We start from the raw sequence: 17,364 nt of genomic DNA, 5'->3' as shown, positions 1-17,364 counted from the left end.
AGAGCGTGCACACTGTATTCCAGATGATGGCTCCGATCGTCCCAAACAGTGGCCGAGACATCAACTTTCAGGTCAGTGTTGGTGGCACTAGCGACGCTTTTCCAGCGACTGCAGACGAACCGATAAAAGTTGTCACAAGGGTCTAGGTGCCAGGACAAAAGGCCATACAGATAGGCTCCATTTCGCTTGCAAAAGACCGTAGAGCATGTATCGTAGTCCTCTTGGGAAGCATTGTGATATATCGTGGTATTATTTCTACCCGTTGACAATATTCTGGATGTATGCTCAGTATGATTCCGCAGAGGCATAGTAGGCTTCGAGTTATGAAAGAACGTGGATGTGCTTGCAAATATTAATGCCAACGCCAGTAGCGGAATGAATGGGCATAGCAGCAACTTGCGCTTGCACAGTATGATGTGTCTGAATGGCTGCTCTGACTCTACAGTCAGAGGTTCTTGAAGCAACGTAGTGCTGTTTGTTTTCTTGACAATGACGCCATGAGAATCCATGGCTCCTACGATTTTGTGCGACGGGCTGCAATGGAAACTCCGAGAAGGTGATTGCGGGCGTTTTGCATCAGCTGCCTTGTTCAGTGGGAGAAAACCGCTGGCTCCTGTCGCTCTGAGCCCTTTGAGCAGATGCTTTCCGTCTTGCTTTATGTTGCTCATAGCGCAAGGGGAAGAACGGTCAAGTAGGGGAGGCTGCGAATCTTTCGTCCCTTTAGAGGATATAGAGAGCATATCAAAGCTGAAAGAGGTTTTAGTTCCTTGGGGAACCTCAGTCGGCACCCTGCACCGGATGACGTGGGCTCGCTCAGCTTTTTGGGGGAAGCCGCCCTTTCGCATAATGTGGCTGTGGAATATGTGGGTCTCGACTAGAGGAAGTTCTATGGCACGCTCTCCGAGTACAGGAGATATTCGCCTAAGCAACGCTTGGTATGTTTTCCACGATTTGGAACGAACGTTCGAGTAATCACCGACACCATGATTAGTTTCCTTGGTGAGGTCGGGAGCATGAGCAGAGTCTTGCACAATAGAAAGTTTTTCTGAGTTATTACTTTTATGTGGTAAAATTACGGGAGTCTGTAAAACAGTTTCAGGGGTGATAGATTTTGTGTTTGCACCTTCTGTGGATGTGGCGCCACTAATGGAAGACTGCGTTATGAGAGCAATGTCCTCATCAGAATTCCTAGCAGGACGAGACTCTAAACCCGAGAAATGCGGCATAACACCAGTTGAAGACGCGGAGAAGCTCGTGTCGCTGTCTAGTTCAAGCCAAGATGGTAAAGTTCGTCTAAGACCACTAATCGATATAGCGGAATTCTCCATCGCGTTCTCCAACTTGAAGTCCGACCACACTGATGAAACAGGCCTCGAGGCGCCAGTGGATTCTTTTAGCTTGCATGTCCATATTGCGTCTGAAGTCAGCTGTCGATGGTTGTTGTCGACCAGATCTTGCACTGACAGCTGGCTTCTCGTGTCTTTTTTATCATGAAGGCGTTTATGATAGTCGTGTCTTGATTCTAGACACTTCCGAGGTTGAGGCGCTGACGTTGCTTGACTGTTGTTACGAACGGAATACGCCCAGTCTAGTTGACTTCCTTGGACGTTTGAAGTTGACTTTATGCAGTTGTCCTTTCTGAACCGAGATGTGCTGATCCAGCCAGAGTGGACTGCTCGGGGAAACAAAGACGGCTCCGCCAGAATCCGTAGTCTTGCGTCGCTCCTCTCTTCATGTTCACTGGTTGCGAACGGAAGAGTCAAGTCTGAAAACGCACTCAGATTGACAAGGCTTTGACAACGACTACGCTTCTTCAGGCTATACTCGACGGTGCCCAGGCTTTGCGACTTGTCGCATGCAGTACTTTGGTGATTTGGGTCGCTACACTCACGCCGCGACCACGTACTCTCGTAGCTGGCTGATCTGGCATGACGTGGCGTGTTGGGTGATGGAGAGCTAAGCAGCTGTGCATCTTCCTCGGGCACTTGGTTGGGCTCACAAAGCTGTCGGCCACACGTCCAGCGACGACGGGTCAGGATTCGCGTTTTCCTCTTCTGAAGCTTTTTTCTGGGCAGCGGCTCTGCTAACTCCTCTTCGACTGCTGCCCCATTGTCCACCTCTCCGCCACTGGCTTCCGAGCTGTTCAGCAACCTCGAAGAGTTCCGAAGGCGGCTGCGATTTACGCAGGAGGCTTCATGTTGTCGCCGCCTCCAGAACGGTGATGGTGATCGGAACCGCCTCAAATCTTCCCTCGAGTTCCTGGCCTTAGAGAGGCTCATGGCCTTAGAGAGACTCATAATAGCAGCTCCCCAGACACACGCCTATATCCCACTGATTCGAAGGGGTCTTCTCTTTGTTGGGGAGCGAATGACGCTGCACGCGCTGCGGTTCACGCGGCTGACCGAAGTTTTGTTTTCTTCTTTTACTTTAAACGCCCGATCTTGATAGATCGGCCGCGCCGAAAAATAAGGCAAACGACGACGACGACGAATAAACGTGCAGTCTTGTGACAACTAGAGCCACTCGATATGGCAGCGTAGCTGCCAGAGTAGCGCCACGCTTTTCCATGTGCCGCCTCTCACCGCGATTGGTCACACGCGGTACCATAGCAACGAGCTGAGCTGGCTCGGTTTCTGTAGCAACCGAGTGACGACTCGTCACGTGACCTCTCAAGAGCCGTGATGTCATCGGTAAGATGGCAGCGCCCAGAGCTGGTGGTTGCGAGTTTGTTCGGTGCGCGGAGTCGTGATGTGCCGCAGCTTGCCGACGATTTAAGGCTTCTTCGTGCTTTCTGACGTAGGTATAACGTGAAGATCTGAAAGAATGATACTTTATACCCTTTCTGTGCAAGATCGCTCTGGATATTAGCACCTGTGCGACAGCATCATTAATATCGCCTTAGCGGTGCTCGGGTTTCCGGATGTGTTTGAGGATCGATAAGACATTTAGCATGCAATTTTCGCATTTTCTTAGCTTTATTTGAACGTTGGAGTGTCTGAGAATCGATGCGAAATTTATGCGTCGCATGTTGGGCTTTGGGGAATTCGTTTCAGCACCAGGTAACCGCATGGCCACAAACTTTTAGCGAGGAAGCTCTTGCAATGTTTACGTTTTGTACTAATCAATCACGGAACCTGGGTTCAATCCCCACCCCTGCCCGTTTCGATCTGGATGAGCATCGTACCGGCCTGCGGTTGTGTATCACTACTGCGTGGTGCACGTTAAAGACCTATAGAGCTAGCGGTTATACTGCATTGGCTAAATTGCTCATCTACATCGAGTGACTCGTCGCAACTTTGAAATGGCTGACCAACTACACGCTGTATAAATATTCACACAACTCCCAAGCATACTAATCAACGATTTTACGATATGCGCAGAGCACGTTCGTCTGCTTCTTTTAGTAGGGGTTGTGGTGACGTCAGAATGCCAAGCTCTGATTGGTTCTGAATAAAGAATAGTGGGTGGACCTCAAGGCAGCTTGCTTTTAGGTCTACCCACTCTCCTTTAATCGGAGCCACTCAGATCTCGGCGTTTTGACGTCACCACAACCCCTGCAAAAAGAAGCAGCTAGAAAAATGCTAAAATTTTATCCTAAAAGCTATGTGGAGTACAAGTTCGTGCTCCACATAGCTTTTAGGATAACATTTTTGCATTGTTCTAGCTTCCTTTGAAGGTCTGAATTTCTGATAATCCTAAAGAAAGGTATAGACAATTGCAAGCAGCATGGCGCCACAAGTGGTGCCCCATGCGTGCAAGCGCGTGCAACGCGCGGGTGAACGTAGCTTCCGCAAGCTCGTAATCGCACGGGCGTGCCTGCTGGAGCAGAGACATGGCGGCGGGAAGTCGCCCAGCTTGCAATCGTCTATACGGCGCGTGTAGGACCTAGGGAAAATTGTTTCAGCGCTGGGTTACCGAATGATCACAGCATTTTTCAGCGAGGAAGCTCCTGCGATCTTTAACCTTTTTTACTAATCGCCAATTTTACGAATCGGCAGATCTGAAGATTTCGATATAACTTGCTTTCGTTGCAATAGCTTGCATTTGATCGCAGTGTTTTTTTGTTTGTTTTTCAAGTGAAAAACTGGCGTTTGCTCAAGTGACGTATATGAAATGTCCTGCTATATGACAATGCATGAACACATACTATTAAACTTCCAAAACGGAGAGAAATAAAGAGTTTGAGTTTGAGTTAGATGCTCAGAGGTGTGTTCGCCTTTGTAACTAACAAGTTACAGACGTATTTATTTCTTACGAGTGTAATATTTATTTTCTGTAGCTGGGCCCGTTTTGTGCTCCTTAATGTCAGTGTGCTATGACGTTATCATCATGTGTGTATGGTTCTAAATATCCTCTTTACAATGCCTACAAAGGCCGAAATGACGTCAGCCGACCCCAACTCACGCATTGGACAACGAGAACTGCGTCGCTCGGATGTATGCGCTCGTCAGCAATCAATTCGTTCATGGATATTTGAATTCGCGTTTCTGTTGAATGAGTGCCCTGACGGAACATATCATTACTTGCGAATGCCAAGTTCTACGGTGTGCTTAAAAAGCACGGTGAAAGCTTGGGGTCATCGCACCGGTGCCCTAGCATGTCACGACTGCGTGATTTCACAGTTCTCTTCTGAGTTGAGGATTACAGGTAAAGAAGAAGAAGTTTAAAAATAATTTCGTGGTCCCTTGTAGCACACACGGATGTGTGTGCTACACCAGATAAAAATATTGACTTTTTGAATGCCGGTAAACTTCCGAACGACCATTTGGCCTGTCGGCAAGAACACCTCATATCCGGCGTCCGTCTCTTTTGATGGCGTCAACAATTCCCTAGAGACCACCATGCCGTCCTTCTTGGTTGAACCCCGTCGACGTCGCTCCTCACCAGTCGGTGAGAAAATCTCATCTTGAAGGGATGATCGGGTCTTGAAGAAGTATGATGCTAAACATGTATACTATCTCACTATAGGGCAGTCGAGCAGCAGTCATGTTCCGAGCCAATCGTACCGTCGCGGCCGGCGCAATCGGATTTCGTTCCATCGGAGCGAAGTCCGAAAGTACTAGGACGGTATGTTCGTCCCACGAAGCGGCCGCCATCCCGGCGGCGCCGAAAACCAGTCGCATTCTCCGTGCACGTACAATACCATAGCAGCTCTCGTCGCCCGACAGTCCCTTCATGGGCTACAAATCGTCTCACTTTTCAGAGAAAACAGGCACCGTTCCTCCAGAGGTTCTTGCCGTAGCGCGATGCCAAGCGTCTTATACCACTTTTCAATGAACGAATGGAGATATCAACTAGGCTACAAAGGTTGCCGCTTGGCGTCGCTAGAAGCACGGTTACCATGGCAACCTCCCAGGCCCAAAATGGAGATCACTATCAGCGCTTCTGACGTCGTGCATCTAGATAATTTTGCGTCGTGTCGCTACTCTGGCAGCTACGCTGCCATATAGAGTGGCTCTAGTGACAACCAGCTAGGCTGACATGACTTCTTCATTTTGACTTCCGAATTTACTTCATTGGCGACGAGGATGAACCCAATGTCTGAAACCGGTCAACCCACCTCGACCAAGCACACCATGGCTTTCTCTGTTCCCCAGTTCAACGAGGCATCATATAAGTGGACCACCTATTTGACACGCTTGGAAGCGTTCTTCGAGGGGAATGCAGTGACCGACGCGGTACTTAAACGAACGTTGCTCGTGTCCGCATTACGTTCGAAGACAATCGAAATCTTGCAAGCATCCAGTTTGTCGACAGCGGTCAATTCGCTTACATATACCGAAGTCGTAGAGCGCTTAGGAACGTACTACGCACCGAAACTGAACGAAATCACTGAGAGCTTCAAGTTTTTTAAAAGAGATCAGAAGCCAGACGAGTCCGTCTTGAAATATTTCGTCGCGATTCGCCGTCTTGCCGAGACCTGCAACTTCGGGGACATTCGCGATCGCCTTCTCCGTGATCGCATCATCTGCGGAATCACCAACGAAGATGTAAGGAAGTTGCTGCTCACGAAAAGAGACTTAACGGTACAAGTGGCCGAGGACATAGTGCTCGCCGCGGAATCCGCTACCGTAAACATCGCAGCCATGAAGCCGACGCCGGAGTCCGATATCAACGCGGTTACACAAGGCCCACATCGCCGATCGCCACTTCCTCAAAGCTCCCGGAGGCGTACGACGCTAGCCTGCTCACGCTCGAGGCTCCACGCACGACGCGGAATGGTGTAAATTTAAAAGAGCCTCGTGTCATCACTGTGGTCGGGTTGGGCACATTGCCAGGTGCTACCGAGACCTTACTACTCCCAGGAAAGGGGGCCGTGGATTCAAAGCCAACCACGAACCTGGAATGAAGGCCGTCGAATGCAGCGACAGCTTATCAGGCGAGGAAGGAAGCTTGTTTACGCTCCAATGTTCTCACGCTAGGTCAGACAATTTGGTTGGTTTAGTAGAACCAGTAATGCGAAAGTTTGTTTGGGCCGGCGTGCCACTCAAGATGCTCGTGGACACAGGGTCTCCCGTGAGCGCAATTCCCCAAGACGTCTACCACGAGTACCGAAACTCGTGGCTGAAACTGCAGAAAACGTCTGTTCGTTTGTCGTGTTTGCTTGGAACATTGCCCGTGTTAGACGAGCTGAACAGGCGCGTGAAGTACCAGGGCAAGACTACAGAGGGTAGTCTTATCGTGCTCGGCTGTTCAGGTCCTTCTTTGTGTGGCCGGTACCTTATTACTGACATGAATGCTCGAGGAGTTTCTGTCCTCAGTCTTTCAGTTCAGTTCGTAAGCGCCGAGTTCCAACGATTTTGCGAGCGGAACAATATCCGACACATTTTCTCGCCTCCCTATTTCCTCCAATTTAACGGATTCGCGAAGCGAGCCGTCCGCACTGTAAAAGAAGGGCTCCAACGGCTGAGCAGGGGCAGTATGGTGACACGACTCGGCGCGCTTTCTGCATGAGTATCGTCGTACACGTCGTACATAAGGCAAACGACGACGATGACGAATAAACGTGCAGTCTTGTGACAACCAGATAGGCTGACATGACTCCTTCATTTTGGCTTCCGAATTTACTTCACTCTTCCTCTTTTTTTGGGGACTAGGCATACTATGTGGTTAACTTTGTTTCATTGCAGCAGATTTCATCGTATCAGGTAGCAATGCCTTTTACTTACGGTACTTTCAGTGATTCCTTTTCAGTGGTACAGAAACATTTCAATATTCACTTATAGAGAAAAAAAGATTAAGTGAGCTTGTTCATTTGTTTGGCCATTAACTGATCTTCGTCTTCCTTTGTAACATACTTAGTGTGCAACGCTGTCAAAGCTACTGGCGTGAGCACGGGGCTTGATCTCGTTGGTCATTTGCACGCGTTCTCGCGCAAACAAAACCATCAATGAAGCCACGCGCTCGCGCCAGCAGCCTTGGCAAGAAAAATATACAAGTATTTTATTACCACACCAGTCTCTAACCAGGATGTCACCGCTATCACTCATAACATTTCATAAAAGCAGCCTGCCATAAGAAGTCATTCCTCACTTCTCACAATTGTCCCGATGTCAAATGCAAAATAAAGCCACTAACAATCATGTTGATACCGGCTTGGTAATTTAAGAGAAGCCACACTGGGCAACATCAATGTAAGAAGAGTGCAATAAAATGGTTTATTTAAATTTAAATTAATAAATTTAATAATTACCTCGAATTCTACAGTCTTTCAGGTTTGGTTTTGTTCGGTGCATGTATATTTCCAGTAAGATACAAATAGGTCTCCAAAATATTTCAGTTGTTTCCGCCTTTGAGACTGTATTATGTGCTATATAGAAAGAAATTATCATTTGAAGGTTTTACCTGAGAATGTACGAACAGTCAGAAACAACCTCTAGGATACATCAGATTCAATATAAAACAGATTAAGACACGAATGCTTAGCGTACACCTCCTAGATGCGATCAACTTCAACGGATTTGCTCTAACAATTCCCATAGTTTTGCTCCGCATTCATACCACGTCTGACTTCTATCATCTGTCAATTAATAAGGTACGTTTTTATAACAAAACACAAAATACAAAAAAAAAAACTTTGTGTCGTTAGGTCGACTGAAGAATCGCATTAGAAAGAACAAAGAAATCAAAATGATAAGCTTTAAACGGTCTTTTTATTTTTGTGTTTGTTCACAAGAAGTACCGACTTAGTTTTTTTTTTTTTTTTTAATGAATTTTTGAGGTTTTTTTTAGCCGAATGAAGTTCTTATTATATTATTCTTAAACCGCATTAGTGAAGAAAAAAAATGTAGCGGCATGTTCGCTTTTAAGGTGTAAAGGAGCACTTTCTGAGTTAACAAGTGCGAGAGCTTTTGGTACAGAGACGTGGTTTCACCGCATGAACGGTCATTCGGTGAGGGGTTGTTTCAAGTGTAGAGCTCTGTAAGCTCGCACCGAAATTTTCTCTTGGACTTAAAGGAAGATTTTTATAGTGAACACGCGCGTCCGACTACCCTGGTAATAAATTTGCCCCTGAAAGCTCGTTATTTAACACTTTCAAGATAATCGCAGCGTGCCAAAAACATTTCTACAAGCAATAACGGATGTTTTGATTACTCACTAAAATGTTTTTTTTGTTCTTACTCGGCGTCAGTGTAGAATTCAGCAGCAAGCGTACCGCTATGAAAGAACGACCATCTCGTCCGGTGCCTCGTGATGAACTGATTTTATATGACATAGAAAAGAAGAGAAGAAAGAGGATGGGTTTCTTAAAGTGAGATATGTAGGACAATCAATAGAAGAAGAAGTGAAAGAAAAATAGCAGAACACAACATTTCCCGACAAGAACGCAGACGTTCCAGCGACCTTGTCCTCAATTATTTTTCTAGACAGTCAATTCTGCTCCTTAATTTGGAAGATCTCCCGGCTAAGAAGGAGCACCTACGCTCCCGGTCCAACCACCAAGGACCCGAAAGCGAACGGCGATGGAACAAAGCCACCATGAAGATCAGAGAAGTTCCGCCTCACCAGACCAGGCGATGGACCACTCATACTCGTCGACTCCGACCACCACTCAAGAAAAAATGGTTCCTGATTGCAACGTCACCAACTACTCACAGTTCCCTGACATCACTCCTGCACAACACGAGCCCGAGGACATCACTGAATCTATGAATGAAGCCCCAAGCACCGACGAGGCCAACTTCACGGTCGTCTCATCACGCAAACGCAAGTGTCCTCTCATAAACAGTGACCTAACACGGGAAAATAGTCAGCTGACAGCTTCTAACGAACAAACAGGTTTGACAGTTATTTTTGTTCCAGTAGATCCCGAAACCTCCCTGACAAAGATCAATACCCTAAAACTTTCGGAGACACTTCAGCAGCTGTGTCAGGAATGTATCATAATGATCCGCCCTAACACACGGCTTAATTTGATTGCCGTCGATACACGCAATGCGCAGGCTACAAAAACCTTGCTTAAAGGGGTACTCCGCCGATTTTTGAGCTACCTTAACTAACTATATTTTCTGACTCCCCGGCCTTTACCCTTTCTGGTATGCTATTTAGTATCGTAAAATTCATAATAGTTATTGCGAAATCGGCAAATGAAAATCATGGAAAAACAAACATTCAAATATACCCGCCCTTTTCAGGGCCGTGACGTCATTGGAAGGTAAGCTTGCCAGACGGGCGAGCAGTCTAAAAAATAGAATATGCCAATCATTTGTTCCGTGATGGAGCGCGGGGACTGAAGCGAGCTTCCAAAGCATTCATTTGACACCATGAAACTGCTTCGAATCAGTTGGGAACAAATTCTACAGTCCAAAGACTGAACCCCTGCACTTCCACTGACGTCACTTTTTCATTGTTGCCAGTAAAAACTTTCAGTTTGAAAAACACGGTGAGGACCAAAATTGTAAATTCAATAACTTCGTGAAAAAAAATTATTTTGACCTAATATTTTGGATACTATTTTGGCGATGTTGTTTGGCGAGTTTAGCGAAATTTCAAGCAAATCGGGGACCATGAAGAAATCGGCGGAGTTCCCCTTTAAGGTTACTTCCCTGTGTAACGTGGGCGTGAAGGCTTACGAGCCTTCACGTGCTCAGTGCTCAATCGAAGTCGGTTTTATATGCTCGCAGACTTGGCAAGTTTAGTGTCGTGAAGGTGCAATTTGCTTCCACAAAGCTGCCAGAATATGCTCTTCTATTTCACGTCCGTTACAGAGTATTTCCCTTCGAGGAGCGTCCCTTACAGTGTGCGAACTGTGGCCGCTATGGGCACAAATCTGTCACGTGTTTTCGAGAAAAAATGTGCAGCCGGTGTGGAGGAAAGCACGACCGAAGCAGCTGTCAGTCAGAAGAGCCAAACTGCGTCAACTGCGGCAGCTGCCACGACGCTCTAGCTGAAGTATGCCCGAAACGAGAGGAACAAAAAAGGCTAGCAGAAGTTCGCAAACAAGGACACACCACAGCCTCTACTACCGTCCAAACTGTTGTCCGACAGGATACTGCCTACCACCATCAGCGACAACCTCAAGTCAGCAATCTAGATGACTTTCCTCAGCTTACATCAACGTCCACAGGGAAAGAGAAATCAACCAACCCGGGTCAGTCGCGGCCCGTCGTTGTGAACCGCACATACAGTGAATCTCTGAAAGCCACCAACTTTCGGCAGTCGCCTACTTTAGAGAACGACGCTAAGAAATCAGAGAATTCACCGTCGGTCAGAAAACTACTACCAGACATAACAGCAGAAAAAGAACATTCCCAAGTACGTCAAAATACAACATCGAGGACATCAGACACCTCGGAACATAATTTTGGAAAAACCGACGAATCCTTCTGGAGCTCAGCACTCAGAATGTTTGTTGACATGGTGCGCCGTTTCCTGAATACTCAAAAGTCAGAATGGGCCACAATAATCCAGAAAGGTCTTGATCTGCTCACTCCTTTTATTTTTAGTTGGATAAAGTAGAATGCTTTCAAGATAGTTTGAGCTCAACGACTGTGTTTCAGTGGAATGCAAATGGCCTCCGGTCAAAACTTTCTGATTTTAAACAACTTGTTTGGAAATACCGCTTTCCTGTAGTTGCAATTACAGAACCTAACATTAGTGATTATTCAACTTTCAAAATTTCGGGCTATACATTTATAGCCTCAAGAAAGGCATCCGGGATTAGCCGCGCGTTATTAGGTATACGAAAATATCTTGTTTATGACGTAGTTGATGTAGCCCCCAATGATACTAATGAATACGTTTGTGCAACTATTAAAAACAAATCGCGTCGTATCACAGTCATCTCCGCTTACATCGAGACACGGGCACCCTTCGACTCCAAACGACTCGAGTATATTGTACAAAGTACTCCCTCCCCACATTTTTTTTGTGTGGAGACTTCAATGCCCACCATGAGTTCTGGGGCAGCACCAAAAACGACAAGCGAGGACGCCTTATTAATGATGTGACAGGTGGCTTGAATTTAGTATTGTTGAATGATGGAAGTCCGACATTTCACCGCGGGGAGTCTGTGAGTGGCGTTCTTGATTTGACGTTCGTATCAGCTAGCTATATAAAACATGTTGCTTGGTCAACTGATCTGGAAGCAAGGGGGAGTGACCATCTACCGGTTCTAACATTTGTCCGTGGGTTTGATACCAACAGGAAACGGCATGCGATATCCGTCACGGATTGGGACAAGTTTTCTACGCTCGCAAAAGATTGCATTACTGCAGCAACCACGAACGCTGAGTTGATACACACTATATCACAATGCATCAAGTTAGCAACACGAAAAATAACGCTGCCCTTCAATCGCACAGAGATTGATGTGGAGTATGAAAGGCTGCGTGCAATACGCAGGCAAGCAGAAAGAAAAGCCAGACGAACAAAGGACCCGGAAGATTATCGCAATGTACGAAGGACACAAAAGAAGGTACGCAACTATCTTGATGCACTCAGCAGGCGTCGATGGAGAGAACTTTGCGCGTCTCTGGATGCAAAAAAACACCTCTCTCTGCTCTGGAAAGTTATACGTGGGATCAGAACACCTCCTCAACAGATATACCCATTCAGAGCCCTTGCATTGCGCCAAGGTTGTGCCGATATAGAGATTGCTGAGGCGTTTTGCAGTCTCATTGCCCAGAACTCCTCCTACCCCAGCACTCAAAAACATCCAGCAGTTGTTTCGGTGACGGCAAAAGAGAAAGCCCTAGACATGCCTTTTACTCTTGAGGAACTTGGTCACGCCTTGCAGGACTCCAAAAAAAGGTCATCCCCTGGTCCAGATGCCGTAACGTACTCTGCACTCACACGATTGAACGAACACTCAAGACGCAGACTCCTCGAATACTATAACGAATCATTTGCTAACGGTGTGCTTCCACCTGACTGGAAGCGGGGCAAAGTTATGCCGGTTCTAAAACCTGGACGATCTCCCTTCGAACTAGGGTCGTTTCGACCAATCGTGCTCACCAGTTGCGTATGTAAGATAATTGAGCGTATGATTCTGACCAGAATGACATGGTATATTGAAAACTCAAACTTATATCCAGAAGAAATGTCAGGGTTTCGCGCAGGACGTTCCACAACAGACAGTGTAATCGATCTCGTTAGTTCGGTTGAGCAAGGCATTGCCAATGGGGATAAGACTCTCGCCATATTCTTAGACATTCAAAAGGCATTTGATTCCATCACACATGAAGCAATTCTGACTGCAATGGCTGAGCATGGATTCGGCGGGAAAATCTTTAACTGGGTGAAAGAGTATCTAACACAGCGAGCTATTTTCATGCAAACAATTGAAGGAAACACAAAAGACCATATCATAGAACGAGGGGTTCCACAAGGAGGCGTCCTAAGTCCTACGCTCTTTAATATCACACTAATGTCTTTGCGACGGAAACTTTCGAAGCAAATACACCTATCAATCTACGCAGACGACATATGTATCTGGTCAACACATTCAAATCGATTTGTCAGTCAAAGAAGACTTCAACAGGCTCTTGCCGACGTTAGCCGATTCCTACGAGAACGTGGCATGTGCTTATCTCCAGAGAAAACAGTGGCAATGGCTTTCACACGAATGTCTGCAAAACGTTTCCCTCTGGTCTTGGCTGGGAATACCATCCCATACAAGCCAACACACAAGTTTCTCGGTTATATACTTGATAAAAACTTAACTTGGACTCCCCATATAAAATACGTTAAGTCAAAACTTGGTTCCGCGTGCAATGTACTTCGCTGTCTGACAGGGAAAACATGGGGCAAGTCATGCTCATCCATGTTGAAACTCCAGAACACCTTGATCAATTCCCTTCTCAGGTATAGCTTGCCTGTCCTACAAAACATCTCGAACACGAACACCGAAAGTCTTCAAGCAGAAATAAACAAATCCTTAAGAATTTGTCTTGGTGTGCCTGAGGGAACATCTGTTAAAGGTACAACAGCAGAAGCAGGAACACTTCCCCTGGCAATCATGCGTACGCAGGAGACACTACGAGTGCATTTCAGACATAAATCACGAAACAAAAGGCATTTTCTCGTAAATTTGAACCACAAAAGACCAGCTGCGGGATACGGTAAAGCCATCGAAGCGCTGTGTTCCGACTTACCAGTTTCGACTAAATATTATGCAACGTCATCTTGTCCTGCCTGGACGATACCAATGCCAGAAATTCATATTAATGTACCAGGCCTCACCGAAAAGACAGTACAACCGCAAACCGTTAAGCTGCAACACACTAAGCCATATTCACTACACGTATTTCGACTACATACACGTATACACGGACGGATCTTCGTATACCGGCACATCATCCTCTGCAATAGTAATTCCTGTACTCAAGACAACTCGTAGTTACAAACTTTCCCATAAAGTTCCTTCAACAACTGCGGAATCGCACGAAATAAGGATGGCACTCCAGTTTGTTAACTCGAAAGCGGACTCACAAAAATGGGTCATTCTGACTGATTCACGCGCTGCTCTGCAATCATTAAGGCATTCACCTGCCACTTCATCAAATCCACAGTTGTGTTTTGAAGTTTTATTTACTTATGGAACTATCAAAAGAAATGGACATCATGTAGTGTTACAGTGGATACCAGGGCACATAGGGGTAACTGGAAATGAGACCGCAGATGCTGCTGCTGCTAGAGGGCATTATATGGATACTACGGAGGTCGTCCCATTTACAAAAACGGACGCTCGATCCCATATAAGGTTGTTTGGAAAAGAGGAATTCAAGAAGCTCTGGATATCCCCAACATACCACTACAAGCCTCTTTTTAAAATCGACCCGTGCCTCCGAAATATATCTCCACGAAATTTACCAAGAAACATAGAAACACTCTACCACCGCATCCGTTTGAACGTCGCCTACACGAATAAACAAAGATATAAGTATGGACAGATTTCAAGCCCGAATTGCCAGCAGTGTCTCGTGGAAGAAGATCTAAACCATATTTTTTCTAGTTGTCCCAAATATAATGAAGAGCGCTTGACACTATTGACCAGGATCCAACAACTTACCAGCGAACCATACAGTTTTGAAAAGGTCTTAGGCGCCTGGGAAAGACAACCGCATCAACGAAGGGCGTTAGATGCATTAATAACATTTCTTCACACGACCAATTTGATTGACCGATTGTAAATAATCTTGTAACGCACCGACTTTAATCTTGTAACATGCCGACTGTAAATAATCTTGTAAGATATCGATTGCAAATGATCTTGTGACATAACAAAAAGAAATACAATCATGAAACGTGAGCTGACCTCGACAGAATATGAACACGCATTCGTTCACCTTTCAATGTACAGACTGTATAAGGAATCTGTTCATTATTTCTACGATTTATGCTAAGACTGAATGTGTTGAACATACAATGTGATTAGAACCTTCCTGTGCGGTGATGTATGAGTGTCCTCTCCTGTTACTGTACAAGTCTCGTGCTGTACCTTGATTGCTCTACACCGGAACTTTGACTTTTGTATAGCAACCCATAACGTATGCCTTTCTAGTGCTATCTTTCCTCCTTTTCCCCTTCCCATGCTGAGTAGCCAGCCGGAATGCATTTTCTGGCTAACCTCTCTTGCATTTTCCCAAATAAATAAAAAAAAACACATTTCCCCCCTCCTCTTTTGGAGAGAAGACGGGTATACAAGATGCACATAACAAAGCCAGTCATATATATTATACATACAAAACAAAGATGCACGAAATCATAATTCAAAAGAAATTCAAGTTAAGCATTCATGATCACACACTTGGCCTAGGCTAGAGCCACTAAATAAGCTGCGCTTAGAGTATCGGCACTCCGTTCCCCGACATTGTTGTGGGCGCCGCCATTTTGGCTCGTATGCAGAACAGACGTAACGGCCGATCGTCATGATTCAAAAGTGCGACTTCCTCAGCATTAGATTCGGTGTTAGGAAGGTAATGTAATATTGCTTTGCCCTGTCGCGAACGGTTTGAACATATGTGGAGGGCGGAAAAACATTTCCTGTGATTTCAGATAAAGCTTCAGATAACTGGCAACCATAATTTTAAGCCACAATATGGCCAAGTGTCGTTACTCCGAAGGGTAGCTTATTTAGTGGCACTAGCTTAGGCTACGTTTAAAGCATTCGCACTCAACACTCATACTTTTGTACACAATATCTCAAATAACACTGTCAGAAAGTTTTTTACAGAATTACTGCAAGTTATTTACAAAACTACGCCAAGTTATTTACAGAATTCCAGCAAATAATTTCGCTTCTGATAGTAAGCGTTAAAGGAATATGGAAACTTCCCAGTCCAACGCAGAACTCACGTAGATCCTCGTCGCCATAATGTAGAATTCAGCATCAAGCGTACCGCTATGAAAGAACGACCATCTCGTCCGGTGCCTCGTGATGAACTGATTTTATATGACATAGAAAAGAAGAGAAGAAAGAAGATGGGTTTCTTAAAGTGAGATATGTAGGACAATCAATAGAAGAAGAAGTGAAAGAGAAATAGCAGAACACAACAGTCAGCCCCTTTTTCCTACGTTGTCAACGTTAGCGTACTTTCCATCATTCTGCAGCCTGCACGGCTGCGAGCACACGTGGCTTCGTCTTGTTCATGTCTTATTCGCATGCGCTCTCGTGCGAGGGAGACGCCGAAAAAAGCTCCACGCGCTTTCTTGGTAGTTTTGAAAGCTTCTGAACACTGCGGATACTGCGCTATAGAGCCTTGGCCATGTGGCACCAAAATAGTTGACGCCGAGTATGGACGTTTTGCAGAAGCTGTGAATGGGGGCCGCCATAACCATGCCTTCAGTTTTTGTTTCCTCTTGTCTTGACCACTTCGCTCCATGATTACCACGGCAGGACAGGCTATTGCCATTTCAGATTCGACTGTGCCTTTCTCCCCAGCATTGGCCTTTGTTGAAGCTCGTCAAAGCCCACTTCAACGGCTTGGTATCTCGGTAAGGCCTGATAAGGTCAACAATGGCGGCCGTAATCTGGCGCGTGTGCACCGGGTCTATAATATAGTTTGAGCTTCTTGTGATCTGGCACCAGCTGCCTTTTTGAGTTTTTCACAAAATCAAAACTCCCGTGCGCAAAGAAAAAAAAAGTTACAAAAATTGGGATGACGTTACAAGGGCGACCTAGGAACAGCTAGATAACGAAAGTAATGATTGTCGTGAGAATTATGATAACTGATTACTTCGTCTGAAGAAACAGATAGAGATTAGTGTCAATTATGCTGAAAAATTTTAAATAAAATTAGCTTTTAAATAAATAAAAAAAAAAAAAAAAAAAAAAAAAACCTGAGAAGTGCAGTAGTGTCGAAAATTTCCGGGAGACTCAGAGGACGGGGCTTTTTCTCTTCTTTTCTTCTTCGAAATTGATTACTAGAGATTTGTCTCAAATGTGTGAGAAGCGACTGTGACTGTGAACAATCAGGGGTTTTCCCTGTGACTTTGGATGATTCCAGAGGAATCGGAGACAAGAATCACTTTGTCGTTGTAATGCCTCGTCGTCGAAAACACCACGCCGCTTTTGGAGGAAAAGAGACTGCGGATTCTCGCTTCGTCCCAGAATAAACTGTCTCCAGCAAACTGAACCGATGTACACCGCTGGGTGACTGATTATTTCTCTTCGTCACCAATCACCCCGGGTATATTTTAAGCCCCGCTCGTAGCTCACTTCCTCTACCACGCCATTTCAAAGCGGACTGAAACCCCGTGGACACCGTGTCTGGTTTAGTGGCGGACATGTGGATGCTCCTCTTGGCCGTCGTTTCTGGGCTGTTGCTGTGGTAAGCGAAGCACCGTCGTGCACTCCCATGCTTTAACTATAGTCCCTGACAGAGCGAGAACGGCAAGGAAGAGTTTCAGTTGCCTCGTCTC

The sequence above is a fragment of the Ixodes scapularis genome, unplaced genomic scaffold (assembly GCF_016920785.2).
Source record: "Ixodes scapularis isolate PalLabHiFi unplaced genomic scaffold, ASM1692078v2 PGA_scaffold1__304_contigs__length_218370807, whole genome shotgun sequence".
In the NCBI taxonomy this organism is placed as follows: domain Eukaryota; kingdom Metazoa; phylum Arthropoda; class Arachnida; order Ixodida; family Ixodidae; genus Ixodes; species Ixodes scapularis.
This window is presented reverse-complemented; position numbering follows the sequence as displayed.